The sequence below is a fragment of the Gorilla gorilla genome, chromosome 9 (genome assembly GCF_029281585.2).
Source record: "Gorilla gorilla gorilla isolate KB3781 chromosome 9, NHGRI_mGorGor1-v2.1_pri, whole genome shotgun sequence".
NCBI classification, from domain to species: Eukaryota; Metazoa; Chordata; class Mammalia; order Primates; family Hominidae; genus Gorilla; species Gorilla gorilla.
This window is the reverse complement of record NC_073233.2, coordinates 125,906,239-125,924,172: the sequence shown is the minus strand read 5'-3', so window position 1 is coordinate 125,924,172 and position 17,934 is coordinate 125,906,239.

Below are 17,934 nucleotides of genomic sequence, written 5' to 3'. Positions count from 1 at the left end.
ACAGCTCTTGTTGCCACACCCCCAGATGAGTGGAGAGGGCAAGCCCCAGGCTTTTTTAATGTGTGAAGATTTTTTTTATACTCTCTGTTGCTCAAGTGAGAAATTAAGATGGTAAATTGCTCAGGAGTACCCTGTCATGACCCAAGGGGTGTGGCTGCCTTCTGAAACAACTACTTGGTTCCTCCTGACCTTTTAAAAGAGAAAGACACTGTGATGTTTCTTCCAGAACTTTTTTTTTTTTTTTGAGACAGAGTCTTGCTCTGTCACCCAGGCTGGAGTGCAGTGGCCCGATCTCGGCTCACTGCAAGCTCTGCCTTCCGGGTTCATGCCATTCTCCTGCCTCACCTCCCGAGTAGCTGGGACTACAGGCATCCACCACCAGGCCCGGCTAATTTTTTGTATTTTTTTAGTAGAGACGGGGTTTTACCGTGTTAGCCAGGATGGTCTCAATCTCCTGACCTCGTGATACAGCCGCATCGGCCTCCCAAAGTGCTGGGATTACAGGCGTGAGCCACTGCGCCCGGCCTTTTTTTTTTTTTTTTTTTAGACAGAGTCTCTCTCTGTCGCCCAGGCTGGAGTGCAGCGGCACAATCTCGGCTCACTGCAACCTCCATCTCTCAGGTTCAAGTGATTCTCATGTCTTAGCCTTCCAAGTAGCTGGGATTACAGGCACCCACCACCACGCCTGGCGAAATTTTTGTATTTTTAGGTAGATACGGGGTTTCACCATGTTGGCCAGGCTGGTCTCAAACTCCTGACTTCAAGTGATCCATCTGCCTCAGCCTCCCAAAGTGCTGGGATTACAGGCATGAGCCAACGCACCTGGCCAGTTCCTGACCTTGTCTTTACTTTTATTTTTTGTTGACGTATAAGAGTCTTACGCGTTACCATTTTGAAGGAGGATCAAAATTTTTAATTCGTTCATATGACAATATTTACTGCATACTCGTTGTGGGCCAGATGCTATAATGATGCTAGGAATAAAATGGTGATCAAAACTAAGTCCCTTTCCCCAAGAAGCAATCTGGGCAGAGGCAGAAAGTGAACAGAGATTTTAATACACAGTGGTAAGTGCTCTGGGAAGGCAAGTACAGGCTGACTGGACAAAAGACAGAGGCACTAAACCACACTTGGGATAGAAGATAAGGAAAACTTCCTGAAGGAGGTGACATCTAAGTTGAGACTTGAGGGAGGAATAGGAGGTAGCTAATGAAGAGTGGATAGGGAGGGTATTCCAGACAGAAGGAAGTGTTTACTTGGAGATTAGGGAATATGGCATTTTTTAAGAACCCTGGAAAGTGGGTAAACTGGCACTCTTGTTTTAAGATGAGAAAACCACAGTGGCTAACATAGGTTAATACCTAGCTCAGGGCAGAGCCAGGATTTGAATGCAGGCTATTCCAATGTATGCTGCTGCCTCATGGAGAGCGCCCAGAATAGGAGTTACGTCAGGCATGTGATTACTATACTTGAAAAGGAAGAAAAAGAAACACGGAATCCGCATGTTTATTTTGTTTTGTTTTCAGTGTTCTGAAAAGTCCACCCTAAAGTTCTGTGTATTCTGGTATTCATACCAGTAGAGAGACACATGATAGGAGGCAATCATTAAAGGATCTTCTCTTTTTAAATTTTTTCTTAATTTTTATTTATTTATTTATTTATTGAGACAAGGTTTCACTCTGTCACCCAGGCTGGAGTGCAGTGGCTTGATCTTGGCTCACTGCAGCCTCTACTTCCCAGGCTCAAGTGATCCTCCCACCTCAGCCTCCTGAGTAGCTGGGACTACAGGTGCAGGCCACCATGCCCAGGTAATTTATTTTATTTTATTTTTTTTGGTAGAGATGACATTTCACCATGTTGCCCAGGCTGGTTTGGAACTCCTAGGCTCAAACGATCCTCCTGCCTTAGCCTCCCAAAGTGCTAGGATTACAGGCGTGAGCCACCACACCTGGCCATATCTTCTATTAATATTTATTGAGTTTTTATGACCTATCAGGCACTATGTGAAATACTTCACATGTTGTGGCAGAGAATGGCCAGATGCTTAGTAATCCCAGTTCCTCTTCCTGGGCACATGGGGCAACTATATTTCCCAGTACTCCTTGCAGTTAAGTAGAATATGTGGCTGGCTTTTAAGCACTGTAAAACTGAGTTGATGGGTGCCACTTCCAGGCCTGGCTGCTAACTCTATCTTTGCTATTCTGCCAGCCATCTGGAGGTGTCCAGTGGAGGACTCCAAGGGAATAGAGGGAGCTTGGGCCCCTGAATCACCTCTTGGAGGGCAGCTGTGCAGAAAAGACACCCAGTTTGCATCAGCCTATTGATTGGGTGAGGAGTAAACCCTCTTAAGCCACTGAGATTGTGAAGTTTTTTTCATAGCAGCTAGTGTTAACTACCCTGAATAATCTGCAAACCTTATTATAACCACTCAGTGAGATAAGCATCATTATCAGTGTTTTACAGATGGGAAAATGAGGTGAGAGACTGAGTCACTTGCCCATGTCATTCACTCAGTAAGTAGCAGAGCTAGAAGCCTGTTCAACTGGTCTGTTTGAATCCAGAGCTCATGCTTTTACTACCATGTGAACAGTGCCCTTCTGAATCTTGGAAGAATTCTTGCAAGAGACAAATGTCAAGTGATTGAGAGAAAGAGAGAATGGGGTTGGAGAAAAAGACAAGGGGGAGGGCAAGAGAGGAGGAACAGCTGAGGGCTGAGAGTCTTGTAGAGGGCAGAGGGATGTGGCTAGCCCAGGGAACCAGGGAACCTGCTGCGTGAACATCTTGCCCCTAGGGTTACCCTGGGAAATTTTGAGGGCAGATTTTGGGTTCTGGGTGGTTCCATTGTCTCATTTTCATTTGACTTTATCTTGGTGCTCAGGATGATGCTGTTAAATGGGCATGCCTGGGGAGTCGGATGGGCATCTGAGTTGGCAGGAAGTCTGTGCTTGAGTGTGCTAACAAGCGTAACTTGCAGTTTCTGTCCCTCGACTGGTGAGTAGGGAAGTTCCAGGACTTGTGATCACTGTGTCAGAGCTGCACATAACAGGGAGAGAGACACAGAGGGAACTGACCGTAAGAAGGAGACACAGAGAAGGAAACTGTGTGGGTAGGAAACTTGGTAGTTGTTGGGTCCAGGAGAATTGCAGATGCACAGTGAGGGGCTCGCCCAGCCCCAGCAACAGCCCTGGGAGAAGTCTCCAGCTGCCAAACCTAATGAGTGTCCACATCCCTTCACCTTCTCCCTGGCTCCCCCCTGGAGGAGCACCAAAGAGCTCAGAAGGGACAAAACCCCATTCTCAACATTCCTCTCGACTCTGTGTGGTGGCTCAGGCTTGAATGGGGAGTTCCTAGAACTTTAGCTGGGTGGGTGAAAGGCATCAGTGAAGGGTTTTAGGCAGGAGAGGGATATGGCAGATTTGCATTTTAAATAGAAGAGGAAATCTAGAGCATGAAGGTGAGTAGCCAGGGTAACTCACTAGTTAGTGACAGAATTAAAACTTTGGTCTCCAGATCGAAGCTCAACTCTCTGGCTCTCAAACCATAGCAGCTAAATTTATGGAACTGTGAAGACTGCGTGAGGTTGTCATGCCCATCAGTTTAGGGGGAAGGGGAAGAAGTACTGATCTCCCAGGTGAAGGAATGCCCCTGCTAATTACTTTAAATCAGCAGAGCTGGGGCTAAGAGCCTTCTCATTCCTATAATCTGCCTGGGACACTGTTCTTGGTCATTGCCTTAGGTGGGAGGAGCCTGGGTACCTCAAAACCAACAGACCTACTTCTAGCCCCAGCTTGGTCACTACCAGTCGTGCACCCTGGAACCGGTCCCTTTGGCTCTATTAGCTGTTGGCAAGATTGGAATCTGGGCTGTTGTAAAGCCAGACACAAAGTGTTCTGGTAACTGATAATAGCTTCTCAAGTGAGAGTGAGAGGTGACAGCGTACTGGCAGTCCTCAGAGCCCTCGCTTGCTCTCGGCACCTCCCCTGCCTGGGCTCCCACTTTGGCGGCATTTGAGGAGCCCTTCAGCGCCCCCCACTGCACTGTGGGAGCCCCTTTCTGGGCTGGCCAAGGCTGGAGCCCACTCCCTCAGCTTGCAGGGAGGTGTGGAGGGAGAGGCTCCAGCGGCAACCGGGGCTGCGTGCGGCGCTTGCGGGCCAGCTGGAGTTCCGGGTGGGCGTGGGCTTGGCGGGCCCCGCACTCGGAACAGCCAGCCAGCCCTGCTGGCCCCGGGCAATGAGGGACTTAGCACCCGGGCCAGTGGCTGCGGAGGGTGTACTGGGTCCCCCAGCAGTGCCGGCCCACCGGCGCTGTGCTCGATTTCTTGCCGGGCCTTAGCTGCCTTCCCGCGGGGCAGGGCTCGGGACCTGCAGCCCGCCATGCCTGAGCCTCCCACCCACTCCATGGGCTCCTCTGAGGCCCGAGCCTCCCCGAGGAGCACCACCCCCTGCTCCAAGGCGCCCAGTCCCATCGACCACCCAAGGGCTGAGGAAAGCGAGCGCATGGCACAGGACTGGCAGGCAGCTCCACCTGCAGCCCCGGTGCGGGATCCATTAGGTGAAGCCAGCTGGGCTCCTGAGTCTGGTGGGGACGCGGAGAGTCTTTATGTTTAGCTCAAGGTTTGTAAACACACCAATCAGCACCCTGTGTTTAGCTCAGGGTTTGTGAGTGCACCAATCGACACTCTGTATCTAGCTGCTCTGGTGGGGCCTTGGAGAACCTTTGTGTCCATACTCTGTATCTAACTAATCTGATGGCGACGTGAAGAACCTTTGTATCTAGCTCAGGGATTGTAAATTTACCAATCAGCACCCTGTCAAAACAGGCCACTTGGCTCTACCAATCAGCAGGATGTGGGTGGGGCCAGATAAGAGAATAAAAGCAGGCTGCTGGAGCCAGCATTGGCAACCTGCTCGGGTCCCCTTCCACCTTGTGGAAGCTTTGTTCTTTCGCTCTTTGCAATACGTCTTGTTACTGCTGACTCTTTGGGTCGGCGTTGCTTTTATGAGCTGTAACACCGCGAAGATCTGCAGCTTCACTTCTGAGCCCAGCGAGACCACAAGCCCACCAGGAGGAACGAACAACTCCAGACGCGCTGCCTTAAGAGCTGTAACACTCACCGCGAAGCTCTGCAGCTTCACTCCTGAGCCAGGGAGACCACGAACCCATCAGAAGGAAGAAACTCCGAACACATCTGAGCATCAGAAGGGACAGACTCCAGACGCGCCACCTTAAAAGCTGTAACACTCACCACGAGGGTCCGCGGCTTCATTCTTTAAGTCAGTGAGACCAAGAACCCACCAATTCCGGACACAAGAGGGAGTGAGGTCTGTAGAAACATTCAGCAAAAAGCACGCTGACTAGAGGGATCTAGCCCCTTTCTTTCATGGCCTGGATGTGTTTGGCCTCGCTCTGGGTTGTATGTTGTGCTGAGGCCCACCACACCATCTCGGGACAACTGGGCCTTTGGTTGTACTTGGGACACCTCCCTCCCCCAGAATTATTTTAAGAAAATCACCTTGTCAGGAAGGCTGTGGACCTGGTCCATGAACTTAGTCCATTGTCATTGCTTTGTGAACTTGGGATGCAACAAGTGAAGAACAGAACATTGACAGAAATATCTCGTGTCATTTCAAGACACAGTCGTGTCTTCCTTCTGCAGCCCAGATGGCCTTGACTTCTCCAGTTTTTAAGGGTGTCATTTCCCCTTAATTCTAAAATAACAACAGTTTGAACTCCCATCCCACAAATGCAGGAAGTCCATCTGCTCTTGGGTTTCCAATCCCAGAGCCATCCTAGAGGGCTTGCAGCTCACCTCTGAGCGTCTCATGGTGGTGGCCTCTGAGCTGCAACTGTTTGTTTGAAGTACAGACACAGGCCCAGCACCTTTGAAAAAATGCTGTTGGAAGCTCTCAAATAACAAAAGTACCAAAGAGATAGTCTGTTACAACTGCTCAAAGCAGTAGTTTCAGAGCACCCACCAGTTCAGCTGCATTTTGCAAACCCTCCTTAAGCTTCTGGCAATGTTGGTGGCAGGGAGAGGCCAATGAACTTCCTGCCTTTGGAAGTCTCTAGGCCTCTCTGAACACCCTTCTTGCCCATAAAGAGAGGAGAGGCCTTACTCTTCTTGCCCAAAGACCACCTTGTTTTGTTTTGTTTTTAACTTTTTGCCTCAAGATGATTCACAGCAAGAACATCAATATCTTTCAAGAGAAATTCCTAGACCTATCCTGAAGGTATAACCTGGCTCCAATGGCTCACATAGGGCTAGTTGCCTTAAGCCTGCCTTGGCCTTAAATAACCCTGCAGGTGGGCCAGCAGCCGTGTGGCCCAGATAATGACAAATCAGGCCCAATCCAGGGCCTTACCCTGGTCATTCCTGCCTGGAAGGGAAGAGACTTGGTCTGCCTGCTCTTCCTGCGGTTGTCTGGGCTCCTGCCCTGCAGTGAACAATGACTGGACAAAGGATAATGATTTTCAGCCATGGGACAGCCTAAATTGAGACTTTGGGAAACAAATTCTGTAATTCCTCAGGGTCATGGTTCTGCTAAGGAGATACTCCACTGACATTGCTAAATGAAACCAGTAACACTTCAGTCTGAGGACTCTGTCTCAGACCCATCACAGATGTCTAGGATGTCTTCCAGAACAATGGGTATGCATGTACTTTATATTGACAAGACTAAGAAGGTTCACCCAATACAGGGAGACTCCCATGTGAAGACAAATCCTAATCACTCCTCTGTCATGCAGAAATGTCTTGTAAATCCTTGAATTACAGCTCCTTCGCTTCAAGGATTTAAAGCTCTACATTCTCCCCTGTCTCTGGCAGCAGCCCGAGTGCTCAATGGGAAGACCTAAGCCTGAGGTTCAAGCCCCAGGTCTGTCAGTTGCCATCCATGACTTTGGGTAAGTCATGAATTCCCCAGGTCTCGGATTTCTTAGCTAAAAAACGAGGATAATACCACTTCTTCCAACCTGTCAGGGTTGTTGAGAGGATGAATGCAAGCAAACATTTGTTAAGTACACTTGCCTAGGCATGGTAGGATCCAAAAATTAGTAAGACACTGGCCTTATCAGACTCATGCGCTTTTAGGGTGTTTAGACTTCAATAGGTAACTTCATTATGATATGAGAAGAAACAGCTTAGATCTAAAGTGTTCTGTAAACTCTAAAGCGTTATATACTTGTGGATATTAGTACTGCTGTCATTTTTCCTATAAATTGGGTTTCCTTTCTGTTCACTGCTGGGCCAAACATGTCTTGAGCAGCTCACAGTGGGAAGCCTCTTCTCCCTGTCCCCCAGGCTCCAGGAGGTCTCCCTGCCCCCCCATGGAACCCTAGAATCCTTTCAGGGGGCTCCTGTCATCTACCTACATGCTTCCGTTCCAGCACTCTTCCCAGGACACACTGGAAGTACAGTCTTTCCTCTTTCACAGAATTAATGACAAATGTAAGAAATGGTGGGCTGGGTGTGGTGGCTCACGCCTGTAACCCCAGCACTTTGGGAGACCGAGGCAGGCAGATCACAAGGTCAGGAAATGGAGATCATCCTGGCTAATATAGTGAAATCCCATCTCTATCAAAAATACAAAAAAAAAAAAATTAGCTAGGCGTGGTGGCGTGCACCTGTAGTCTCAGCTATTTGGGAGGCTGAGGCAGGAGAATGGCGTGAACCCGGGAGGCGGAGCTTGCAGTGAGCTGAGATCGCGCCACTGCACTCCAGCCTGGGCGACAGAGCGAGACTCTCTGTCTCAAAAAAAAAAAAAAAAAATAGAAATGGTGGCCAGGTGCGTGGCTCACGCCTGTAATCCCAGCACTTTGGGAGGCTGAGGCAGGTGGAGCACGAGGTCAGGAGATCGAGACCATCCTGGCTAACACAATGAAACCCCGTCTCTACTAAAAATACAAAAAATTGGCCGGGCGTGGTGGTGGGCACCTGTAGTCCCAGTTATTCGGGAGGCTGAGGCAGGAGAATGGTGTGAACCCGGGAGGTGGAGCTTGCAGTGAGCCGAGATCGCTCCACTGCACTCCAGCCTGGGTGACGGGTGACAGAGCGAGACTCTGTCTCAAAAAAAAAAAAAAAAAAAGAAAAGAAAAGAAAAGAAATGGTAACTGGAGGCCAGCCAGGGATGACAAATGGTGAGCATGTACAAGTGCCCAGCAGAGGATGTGTGGGAGGGGGGCATGAAAAGAGAAGCTCTGCAGTCCTAAGGAGTAGTGAAGTTTTATAATTTATAAGAAAACGAAAGTCAGAGAGGAAGAGCTATCTCAAGAGCATAGCGGATTCACACCTCGCCCCCAGATTCATTCTGTGGCGATCTGACCTTTTGGGACAGAAGAACAAGACAGGTGATGTTCTTCTCACCTCCTTTTCCAAACTCTTTTAAACAGGCCAACATTTGGGTGATTTTGGTGGGGGAGGTCCTGCTGGTATCTCTGATAGTCCGCAGCCAACCCCCTTTCTGTCTTCACTAACCTGTCCCTCTGTCCTACCCCAGCCTCTCTTCTCAGGACACTCCAAAATTCCAGTGGAAAATTACCAGGACCATGAAAAAAGTTAGCATTTCTTCTGAGCATTCTTTGAGTTCTTGTATATGGTGAGGTCATCTTCACATTTTTAAAAATTTTAAACTAGCCAGGTGCAGTGGCTCACACCTGTGATCCCACTTTGGGAGGCCAAGGCGGGTGGATCATCTGAGGTCAGGAGTTCAAGACCAGCCTGACCAATATGGTGAAACCCCGTATCTACTAATTACAAAAAAAAAAAAAATTAGCTGGGCATGGTGGCACATGCCTGTAATCGCAGCTATTTAAGAGGCTGAGGCAGGAGAATTGCTTGAACCCAGGAGGCGGAGATTGTAGTGAGCTGAGATTGCGCCATTGCACTCCAGCCTGGGCAACAAGAGTGAAACTCTGTCTCAAAAAAAATTTTTTTTAACTTTAATTAGTAAATGTGTTCAAAACCCATACAAGTTATTTAAGTAAATACGTATTCAGAAATATACACAGTTTTGATCAACACTTGGTGCACAGTATGAAGTTTCGAAGAGGTGACTCATGTTTATTGTTGCACATTGTAGAAATAAATTCTCAGCCTAATGTTGGAAAGCTGAAGTAAATAGATGCTGAGATTCGTGAAATTCTGGAAAGCAGTCACTACATGTGTCTATACGTATACATTAACAGAAGGGTTTCCTTGTGATTACTGGGTGCTCACCCATCCACTGGTCCCAGGAGAGGCCTCCTGTCCACCCACAAAGCGAGATACTTATGGCGGTTGGTCACAGCCTCTTGCTATTACACCACTTTCTTAAGCCCCAGACTCAAGATTACTTTCCCCTCTCCACTCAATTCTTCTCCCTAGGCCAACTGTGGTCACCACATACTAAAGCATAAGTCAGTTGCACAGTTCTTCTGAGATCCCAATTTGGTGACAAAGTTCATAACTGCCACACCTTCTTCTTGGGTCAGTAGCTCAAATCTGCAAACATTCATTGAGTAGTCCCTGTGTCAGGCACTGTGCTAAGCACCTGGGGACAAAAACAGAAAAGATACTATGTTTGTCTTGGAGGATGTTTAGTTAGAAAGAGTGGGGGAAAGGAAATCTAAGGTTTATTGTTGTGCTGAGCAATTTGCTACTATGTACTTCCTCTGATTCTATGTGAGATAGGTCTTCTCTTCCCACTTTACAGAGGAGGAAACTGAGTCTTAGAAAGGTTATATGCTTTTCCCAAGGTAACTCCGTAAGTGGTGCAGCTGGCTTGTAAGCCCAGGTCTGTCTCTAACTATTCCTGTTGACTGCTCCTGCCAGCCCCACGCACACCAGCCACAGACAAAAAGCAGTAAGTGGGACAATTCCAGCAGTAGGTCCAGTTGGAAGGCTGCCAGGGAAAGAACCAACTTTGGGGACTACTGGCAGGTGTTTGGGTGCTGCCAATTCCCCCTGTGGGAGGCTCACAGCCCAAGGCAGCCAGGGATGGGGTCTGTGGGAATGAAAATTACTAGAAAGTGTAAGAAATGCCTTGACAGGGTTTGCATTTGGCACAGAGGACCTGCAGAAGACATGGCTGGGCTGGTGGCTTCTGAAGCAGAGACTTTATCATCCCGCTCCCATCTGCTCACCCCAGTGCCTCCATCTTCCTGGAGAAATGCCCTCTGAGAGTGTTTATTCTTCAATCGCTGTTGATTTCCTGCCACATACCAGGCTTCATTCGAGGCAGACAAAGCAAACAAAACTCCTGCCACATGGAGTGTTCATTGCAGCAGGTGGAGACGGACACCAAGAGTCAATACATGAGAGAAATGTGTAGCATGTCAGACAGTGATAAGCGCCACTGAGAACAATAAAGTAAGAAAGGGGTTTAGGGAATAGGGAGGGAGGGTTGCCTTTTTTTTTTCCTTTTTTCCTTTTCCCTCCCCCACCTCCATTTTTTTTCCTTTTTTTCTTTAGGTTTATTTATAGAGACAGGGTCTCCCTATGTTGCCCGAACTGGTCTTGAACTCCTGGGCTCAAGCGATCCACCTGCCTCAGCCTCCCAAAATGTTGAGATTACAGGCGTGAGCCACTGTGCCTGGCCTCCACCTCCATTTTAAATAGAGTGGGCAGCAGGCCTCCCCCAGTAGGTGACATTAGAATGAGGACCCAAGGGATGTGAGGAATGAACCGTGTGGATATCTGGACGAAGGGTGTTGTGGGCAAAGGGAACAGCAAGTGCCAGGCCTCCAGGTAAGGGCGTGCCTGGCCGGTGTGGGAGGGGTTGGCGCCCAGTGAGTGAGGCCCACCTGAGTGAGGGATGGCTCCTTCATGGGGCCCATGGCTACTGGCTGACAGATAGAGAGACAGACAGGGGACTCGAGAACTCTCAGCCTCCCCCACTTGTGGAGAACATTCCCTGGAGGAGAGGCGAGAGAGGCATGGGCATAGGGCTCTTCTTCCTGCAGCTTCTGAGTAAATTATGATCCCCCTGCACACTCGGGCTCTAGCCCTCCTTACACTCACCCTCTCCTCTCTTTCTTCTTGATCCCCTTTTCTTTTTTCCTTTTAAAATTATTTCAGATTATTCTAGATTATTCCATCCCCCATAAATCTGACGTGCTTAGACACGGAGAAGGCAGGAGGGTTTTGGGGGTCAGGGTGAGGAAGGTTTTGGAGGTCAGGTGTATTTGTTTCCCAAGGCTATAACAAATTATCACACACTGGGTGGCTTAAGATGACAGAATGAATTCTCTCCTGGTTCTGGAGGGTCTGAAATCAGCTTCACTGGGCTGCAATCAAGGTACTGGCAGGGCTGGAATGTTCTAGGAAGGAATGTGTTCCTTGCCTCTTTTGGCTCCTGGTGGCTAGCCTTGGTGTGTGCATATGTGTGTGTGTGAGAGTGAAATCTTTCCCTGCCTCTTTTTTATACCAAAAATTTCTTAAGAGCTCCAATGCAATTGCATTTAGGGCTCACTTTGATCATCTAGGATAACCTCCCCATCTCAAGACCCAATATACAAAGACAGTGTTCCCATATAAAGTAACACTCACAGGTTCAAGGGATTAGGTCTGGATATCTTTTGGGGGCCATTTTCATCCTACCACAGAGAGTGTTCCAGTTTCAACATTCATCTCTATATTCATTCAGTCATTCCCTATTCGACACAGGGTCGCTGGCCATTTCCTCAGTGCAAGGCAGTGTGCAGGATGCTGGGAATACATGGTGAGCAAAGGAGAGCCCCTCAGGAGCTTGCAGTTTAGAAGGAGAGATGGATGTGAATCAAATAGTCACTCAGATAAAACGCAGAGTTGCGACTGTGGTAAGTGCCATGAGAGCCTATATTTGGGGTTTTACCTGATAAGGGGGCCAAGAAAGCTTCCAGGAGGAAGTACCCTTAAATCTTGCATGAGTTGGGGTAACCTTCCCTTCAAAGAGGGAAGGAAGAGACTTCCAGGTGGAGGGGACAGATGGCAGAACGGAGGTATGGCTGGCTCTGGCAGGTTGTGCAGGGCTTGGGGTGGCCTGGGGTGGCGGGTGGGGTTTCAAAGATTGTGTGGAGACCATTGTGGTGTGCCTCCTCCCCACCCTCTACCCCAGTCCTCACCCTTGGCTACTGCTCTGTATCCAGGGCCTCTTCCTCCTATTCCTGACTCAGGCCCATCCCTCCACTTCCTGCTCAGTGTGGCTTGTGGTTTTAGTAAGGAAACTCCCCAGGCTCGGTGTTGGGGCAGACCACTAAGCTTCAGTCCACAAAAACTTCTTATGAGCCTACCGTGTGGCACACATTGTGTTGGGAATGACAAGGAATAGGATGAGAAAACAACATTATTCTGGTCCTTGGGGCAAGAGGCTATATGGTGGAGGGGAAAACAGAGAGGGTTAAGTGCTGAATAGTCTGTTGACTTGGGTTGAATCTCACTTCTGCTACTTACTGGTTGTGTAATATTGGAAGAGTGACTTCACCTGTCTGTGCCTCAGTCAGCAAACATTTATCAGCTAATTCCAGTTAACAGACATTTAGTGTGCACCCACTGTGTGCTAGGCAGCGGGCCATATGCTGGCAACCCGCAGAGACATGTCTGAGTGGGAATAGAACTCTGAGGTTGGCTGTTTCCTTGCACAGGCCACCAGGTGATTTCTGTATGGGGACCCCAGCCAGGCAGAGCTCTCCAGGAGATGGCAGTCAGAGAGTGGGGACACAGTCCTGGGAGTGTGGAGCTATTTGGCCTTCTTTGTGCCTTCTCTTCCCCCCTTCTGCAGAATACTCAACACTGCTTATGGAGAACCTTCCTTTGTTAACACTAGACATTCTCATCTTCCTAAGTGCTCCAGCTTTGGGAAGAACGTGCTGTTTTGACCAAGTTTCATGTGCACCTTTGTTGATCGGCCACTATTATTAGGTGCCTCTACTCGATGTTTTTTAATGGGAATGACTCCAGTCTTTTCCACTGAGCCATTCCATATAAAGTCCAAGATGGAGTTGGACAGCATGTTCACTTACTGGACCATGCTTGGCAAATCACTTGACCTCTCTAAGCCTCCATTTCTATGATAAAGTGAGGGTATGAATCCCTGCCCTGCATCCTCCTAAGGCTTTTGTAAAAATCAAATGAGATTCTGCACCCAAGCTGTCTTTTCACCTGATTGTGGTGCCCAGCACAAAGCACTAGGGGTGGTAGTAAGGAGGGGTGAAACCTTGAGCGTTAAATGGTTCATACTTGCGAAAATTGGCTGAGCCCCACCATACCTCATGGGTCCTTCTTTAAGGGTTGTTTTGTGGGCAGGTGGGTTAACCGTCCAGAAATTGTTTGGTTTGGTTTTCTTTTCCAACCATAGTGGCTTTTGAGTCTTCAACTCCCTCCCTGCCCTCTTGCCTTTTTAACATCTGGGTGGGGGATTTTGCTCAGAGTGTGAAACAGACTTCTAGATCTCTCAGGTCCTCATAGGTGTGAGGTGCTGTTTTTGCCCTTGGGTGGCAAGGGTACTTTATGTGTGAGTGGAGGTGTCAGGCTATGGCCCCTCATTCCCTGGGACTGTTATGGTGGCCAGGGTCTCATAGTCTGTGTCTGAGAGTTCAGGCACCTATCAGAAATCACGGAACTGAATTCTGGGGTTGGCTCTGGAGCATGCTGAGTTGGGCACCCAGTTACTACACAACCAGGCCCAGCAGAGAAAGCGGGGGGAACCAGAAATGCATGAACAAGACCAGTGAGAGCAGGGCTCACCTAGCAGCACAAAACCCTCATGGACAAATACGGCAAGGAAATTCACTGAAATTTTAAAAGTATGGTGTGCAAGGCACACACGGGAATGCAGTGGGGCTTACCAGTAGGGCTCTGATTCTTTATGCATAAAATGGGCATAATAATACTATGTAGAGTTATCGCAAAGATTAAATGAAATAAGATATGTGAATGATGTTTAGGACAGTGCATGGTACCAAGTAAGTGTCCAACAAATGTTATATATGAGAGATCCCGCTCAGAGTCTATAAACTGTTATCAGCCAAAGGGTTATTCCAGTACAAGCTATTTCCAAACACCCTTTGGCTGGTAACAGTTATAAATTCTGAATAAAATATTTAAAACTTCAGCTATTAGAAGAGACAGATCTCCCATGTACAAGAATTTCGTATCACTTACATAGATAATCTGCCATCAATGGTGGTGGAGGAAGAAAACCTTCTCACTCTTTAAGTGCAGGCTGCACATAGTGACTTCCTAAGTGCAGGCTGTACAGTGACTTCCTTCCAGAGAATACAGCATAGAAAGTGGAGAAAGAATAACTTTATAGTGGAGAAGCCAACAAACAACGTCAGCCTGCTGAATAAGATGAAAATCAATAGCAGTAAGTTACGTTGATAGTATACACCCTTCATGTGATGTGACAAGAACGGCGTTTAACCTCTGTAGTCTTCCTTCCCAGAACGCACAGCCCCAGATAACCATGAGGAAACCATAAAATGAACTCCAGTAGTGGGAACTCCTACACTGCACTTGACCAGTATGCACCAGAACTGTCAAGGGCACCAAAACCCAGAGACTCACAGCCAAAAGCATTCTATGGAGACATGGCAACTAATTATAACACCCTGGATCAGATGCTGGAGTAGAAAAAGGACATTAGGGCTGGGCATGGTGGCCCATGCCTGTAATCCCAGCACTTTGGGAGGCCAAGGCAGGAGGATCACCTGAGGTCAGGAGTTCGAGGCCAGCCTGGCCAACATGGCAAAACCCCGTCTCTACTAAAAAATACAAAAATTAGCTGGGTGTGGTTGTGGGCGCCTGTAATCCCAGCTACTCAGGAGGCTGAGGCAGCAGAATAGCTTGAATCTGGGAAGCAGAGGTTGCAGTGAGCCAAGATCATGCTACTGCTCTCCAGCCTGGGCGACAGAGCGAGACTCCATCTCAAAAGAAAGGAAAAAAAAGAAAAAAGAAAAAGAACGTTAGGTGAAAACTAAGGAAATGTGAATAGAGTATGGACTTTATAGTCAGTGATGATATATCAATATTAAGTTCATTAATTGTAACAAAAGTACCACACTAATGTAAGATGTTAATAATGGATGTGGGGTATATGAGAACCCTCTGTAGAATATTCTCTCTTTTTTTTTTTTTTTTTTTTGAGATGGAGTCTCACTCTGTCGCCCAGGCTGGAGGGCACTGGCGCAATCTCGGCTCACTGCAACCTCTGCCTCCCAGGTTCAAGCAATTCTCCTGCCTCAGCCTCCCTGGTAGCTGGGATTACAGGCATGCACCACCATGGCCAGCTAATTTTTGTATTTTCAGTAGAGATGGGGTTTCGCCATGTTGGCCAGGCTGGTCTCGAACTCCTGACCTCAAGTGATCCACCCACCTCGGCCTCCCAAAGTGCTGGGATTACAGTCATGAGCCACTGCGCCCGGCCCACCTCATTTTTTTTTGAGACAGGGTCTCATTATGTTGCCCAGATTGGACTCAAACTCCTAGGCTCAAGCAATCCTCCTGCTTCGGTCTCCCAAGTAGCTGGAACTACAGAGGTGCACCACCACACCCAGCTGTTTTTGTTTTTGTAAATGTAAAACTGTTCTAAAAAAAAAAGTCTATTTAAAAATATGTATATACATGCATACACGCATACCTCTATTTCTATCTATCATCTACCAATAAGGAACAGTAGTCATGGAAATGTGCTAACAATTGATGAATCTGTGTAAAGTGTATACAGGAGTTCTTTGTATTATTCTTGCAACCCCTTTGAGAGTTTGAAAATGTTTCAAAAAATATATAATCTGCAAAAACAAACAAATCCAACTATTTTGAAGGCACTAGAGCACAAGCAAGAGCCAACAGCGTTGAGAGGGTCGTGTTAAGTAGAAGGAGTAGAGCAAACTAGGTGAGGTCCCTGAGAGCTCACTCTGGTTCCGAGTGGCACTTAGGAGACCAGATTCCGCATGAGGGTGAGTGCTGCTGGGCTGAGAACTCAGTTGCAGGTCAGGGTTCCGAGCTGCCAGAGCAGCCGGAAATGGAGAAGGAAAGATCTCAGGAAGAAGGGAGTGGCAGATTAGGGAGCCCTAAAACTGCCTGCAGATTCCCTTTAAATCTTTTAACTGACTCTAATACTGTGCATTCGCCCACAGAGGATGAGCCTCCAAAGAAGCCAGCACGGAGCTGGGAGGCAAAGATTCAGTTTCCTTAATGGATGTCAGAATATCCCAGTACTCTTCTATTTCTTCTTTTATCTTTGTGAACTTGGCTTTTTGAAGAATTTGTCCATTTCATCCAAATTGGAATAATGTTCAAAATATATTGTCTAGGATCTGGAGTAATGTTGCCTTTTTTATTCATTCCCAATATTAGTAATTCACATTTTCTTTCTTTCTTTCTTTTCCTTCCTTCCTTCCTTCCCTTCTTTCCTTTTCTTTTCTTTTTTTTTTTTTTTTTTTTTTGAGACGGAGTCTCTCGCTCTGTTGCTGAGGTTGGAGTAGTGCAGTGGTGTAGTCTCAGGCTCACTGCAACCTCCGACTCGGGGTTCAAGCGATTCTCCCACCTCAGCCTCCTGAGTAGCTGGAATTACAGGCGCCTGCCAACATGTCCGGCTAATTTTTGTATTTTTAGTGGACACTGGGTTTCACCATGTTGGCCAGGCTGGTCTTGAACTCCTGACCTCAGGTGATCCGCCCGCCTCAGCCTCCCAAAGTCTTGGGATTATAGGCGTGAGCCACCATGCCCGGCCTCTTTCTTTTTCAAAATCAGTCTTGCAAATATTTTTTTCAAATGTATTTATCTTTTTTAAAAAAACAAATTTTGGCTTTTTAAATTTTTAAATTCTGTTTTCTATTCTTAAACTCCCGCTCTTATCTTTGTCATATCCTTCTACTTTTTTTAGGTTTCAGGTGCTTTTTTTTAATCATCTTGAGATGGCAACTGAGATCATTGATTTTCAGCTTTTCTTCATCTCTAATTTATTATTTAAAGTTATAACTTTCCCTTTGGGCACTGTTTTAGTCACATCTCAGCAATTTTGTTAATGCTATATTTAAAATTGTGCCAGGCGAGGTGGCTCAGGCCTGTAATCCTGGCACTTTGGGAGCCTGAGGCAGGAAGATCACTTGAGCCAAGGACTTTGAGACCAGCCTGGGAGAGATCCTGCCTCTACCAAAAAATTAAAAGTTAGCTGGGCATTGTGGCTTGGGCCTGTAGTCCCAGCTACTCGGGGAGCTAAGGTGAGAGGATTGCTTGAGTCTAGAAGTTTGAGGTTACAGTGAGCTGTGATTGTGCCATTGTACTCCAGCCTTGGTGACGGAGGGGGACCTTGTCTCAAAAATAAATAAATAAAATATTTTAAAATTTCACTATGATTACTTGTGGCCTTTGGATTATTTAGAAGTACATTATTTGCTTCCCAGTCAGTTGAGGATTTTCCAATTATCTCCTTTTTATTAATTCATAGAATATCCTCTAAATGATCTAACTTTTGAAAGCCATTGAGGCTCAGTTTATGTCCCGACATATGGTTAATTTTCGTATTCGATATTTTTTGATGCCATTATAAATGGCATTGTTTTATACATTTCAATTTCCAATTATTTGTTGTTAGTATATAAAAATACAATTGTTTTTAAATATGGATCCTGCAACCTGTTACCTTGTCTGTTATCAGTTACAAGTTCCAGTAGCTTTTTTGGTAGATTCCATCAGGTTTCCTACCTAGATAATCATATTACCTGAAAATAAAGTCAGTTTTACTTCTTCCTACCCAGGCTAGATGTTTTCTATTTCTTCTTCTGGCCTGATTGTTCTGGCTAGCACCTCTCGTAAAATGTTGGATAGAATTGGTGGGAGAGGACAACCTGTCCTGCTCCTGATCTTAGGCGGAAACATTCAGTCTTTTGCCATTAAGAATGATCATAGCTGGCTGGGCGCAATGGCTCACGCCTGTAATCCCAGCACTTTGGGAGGCCGAGGCAGGTGGATCACGA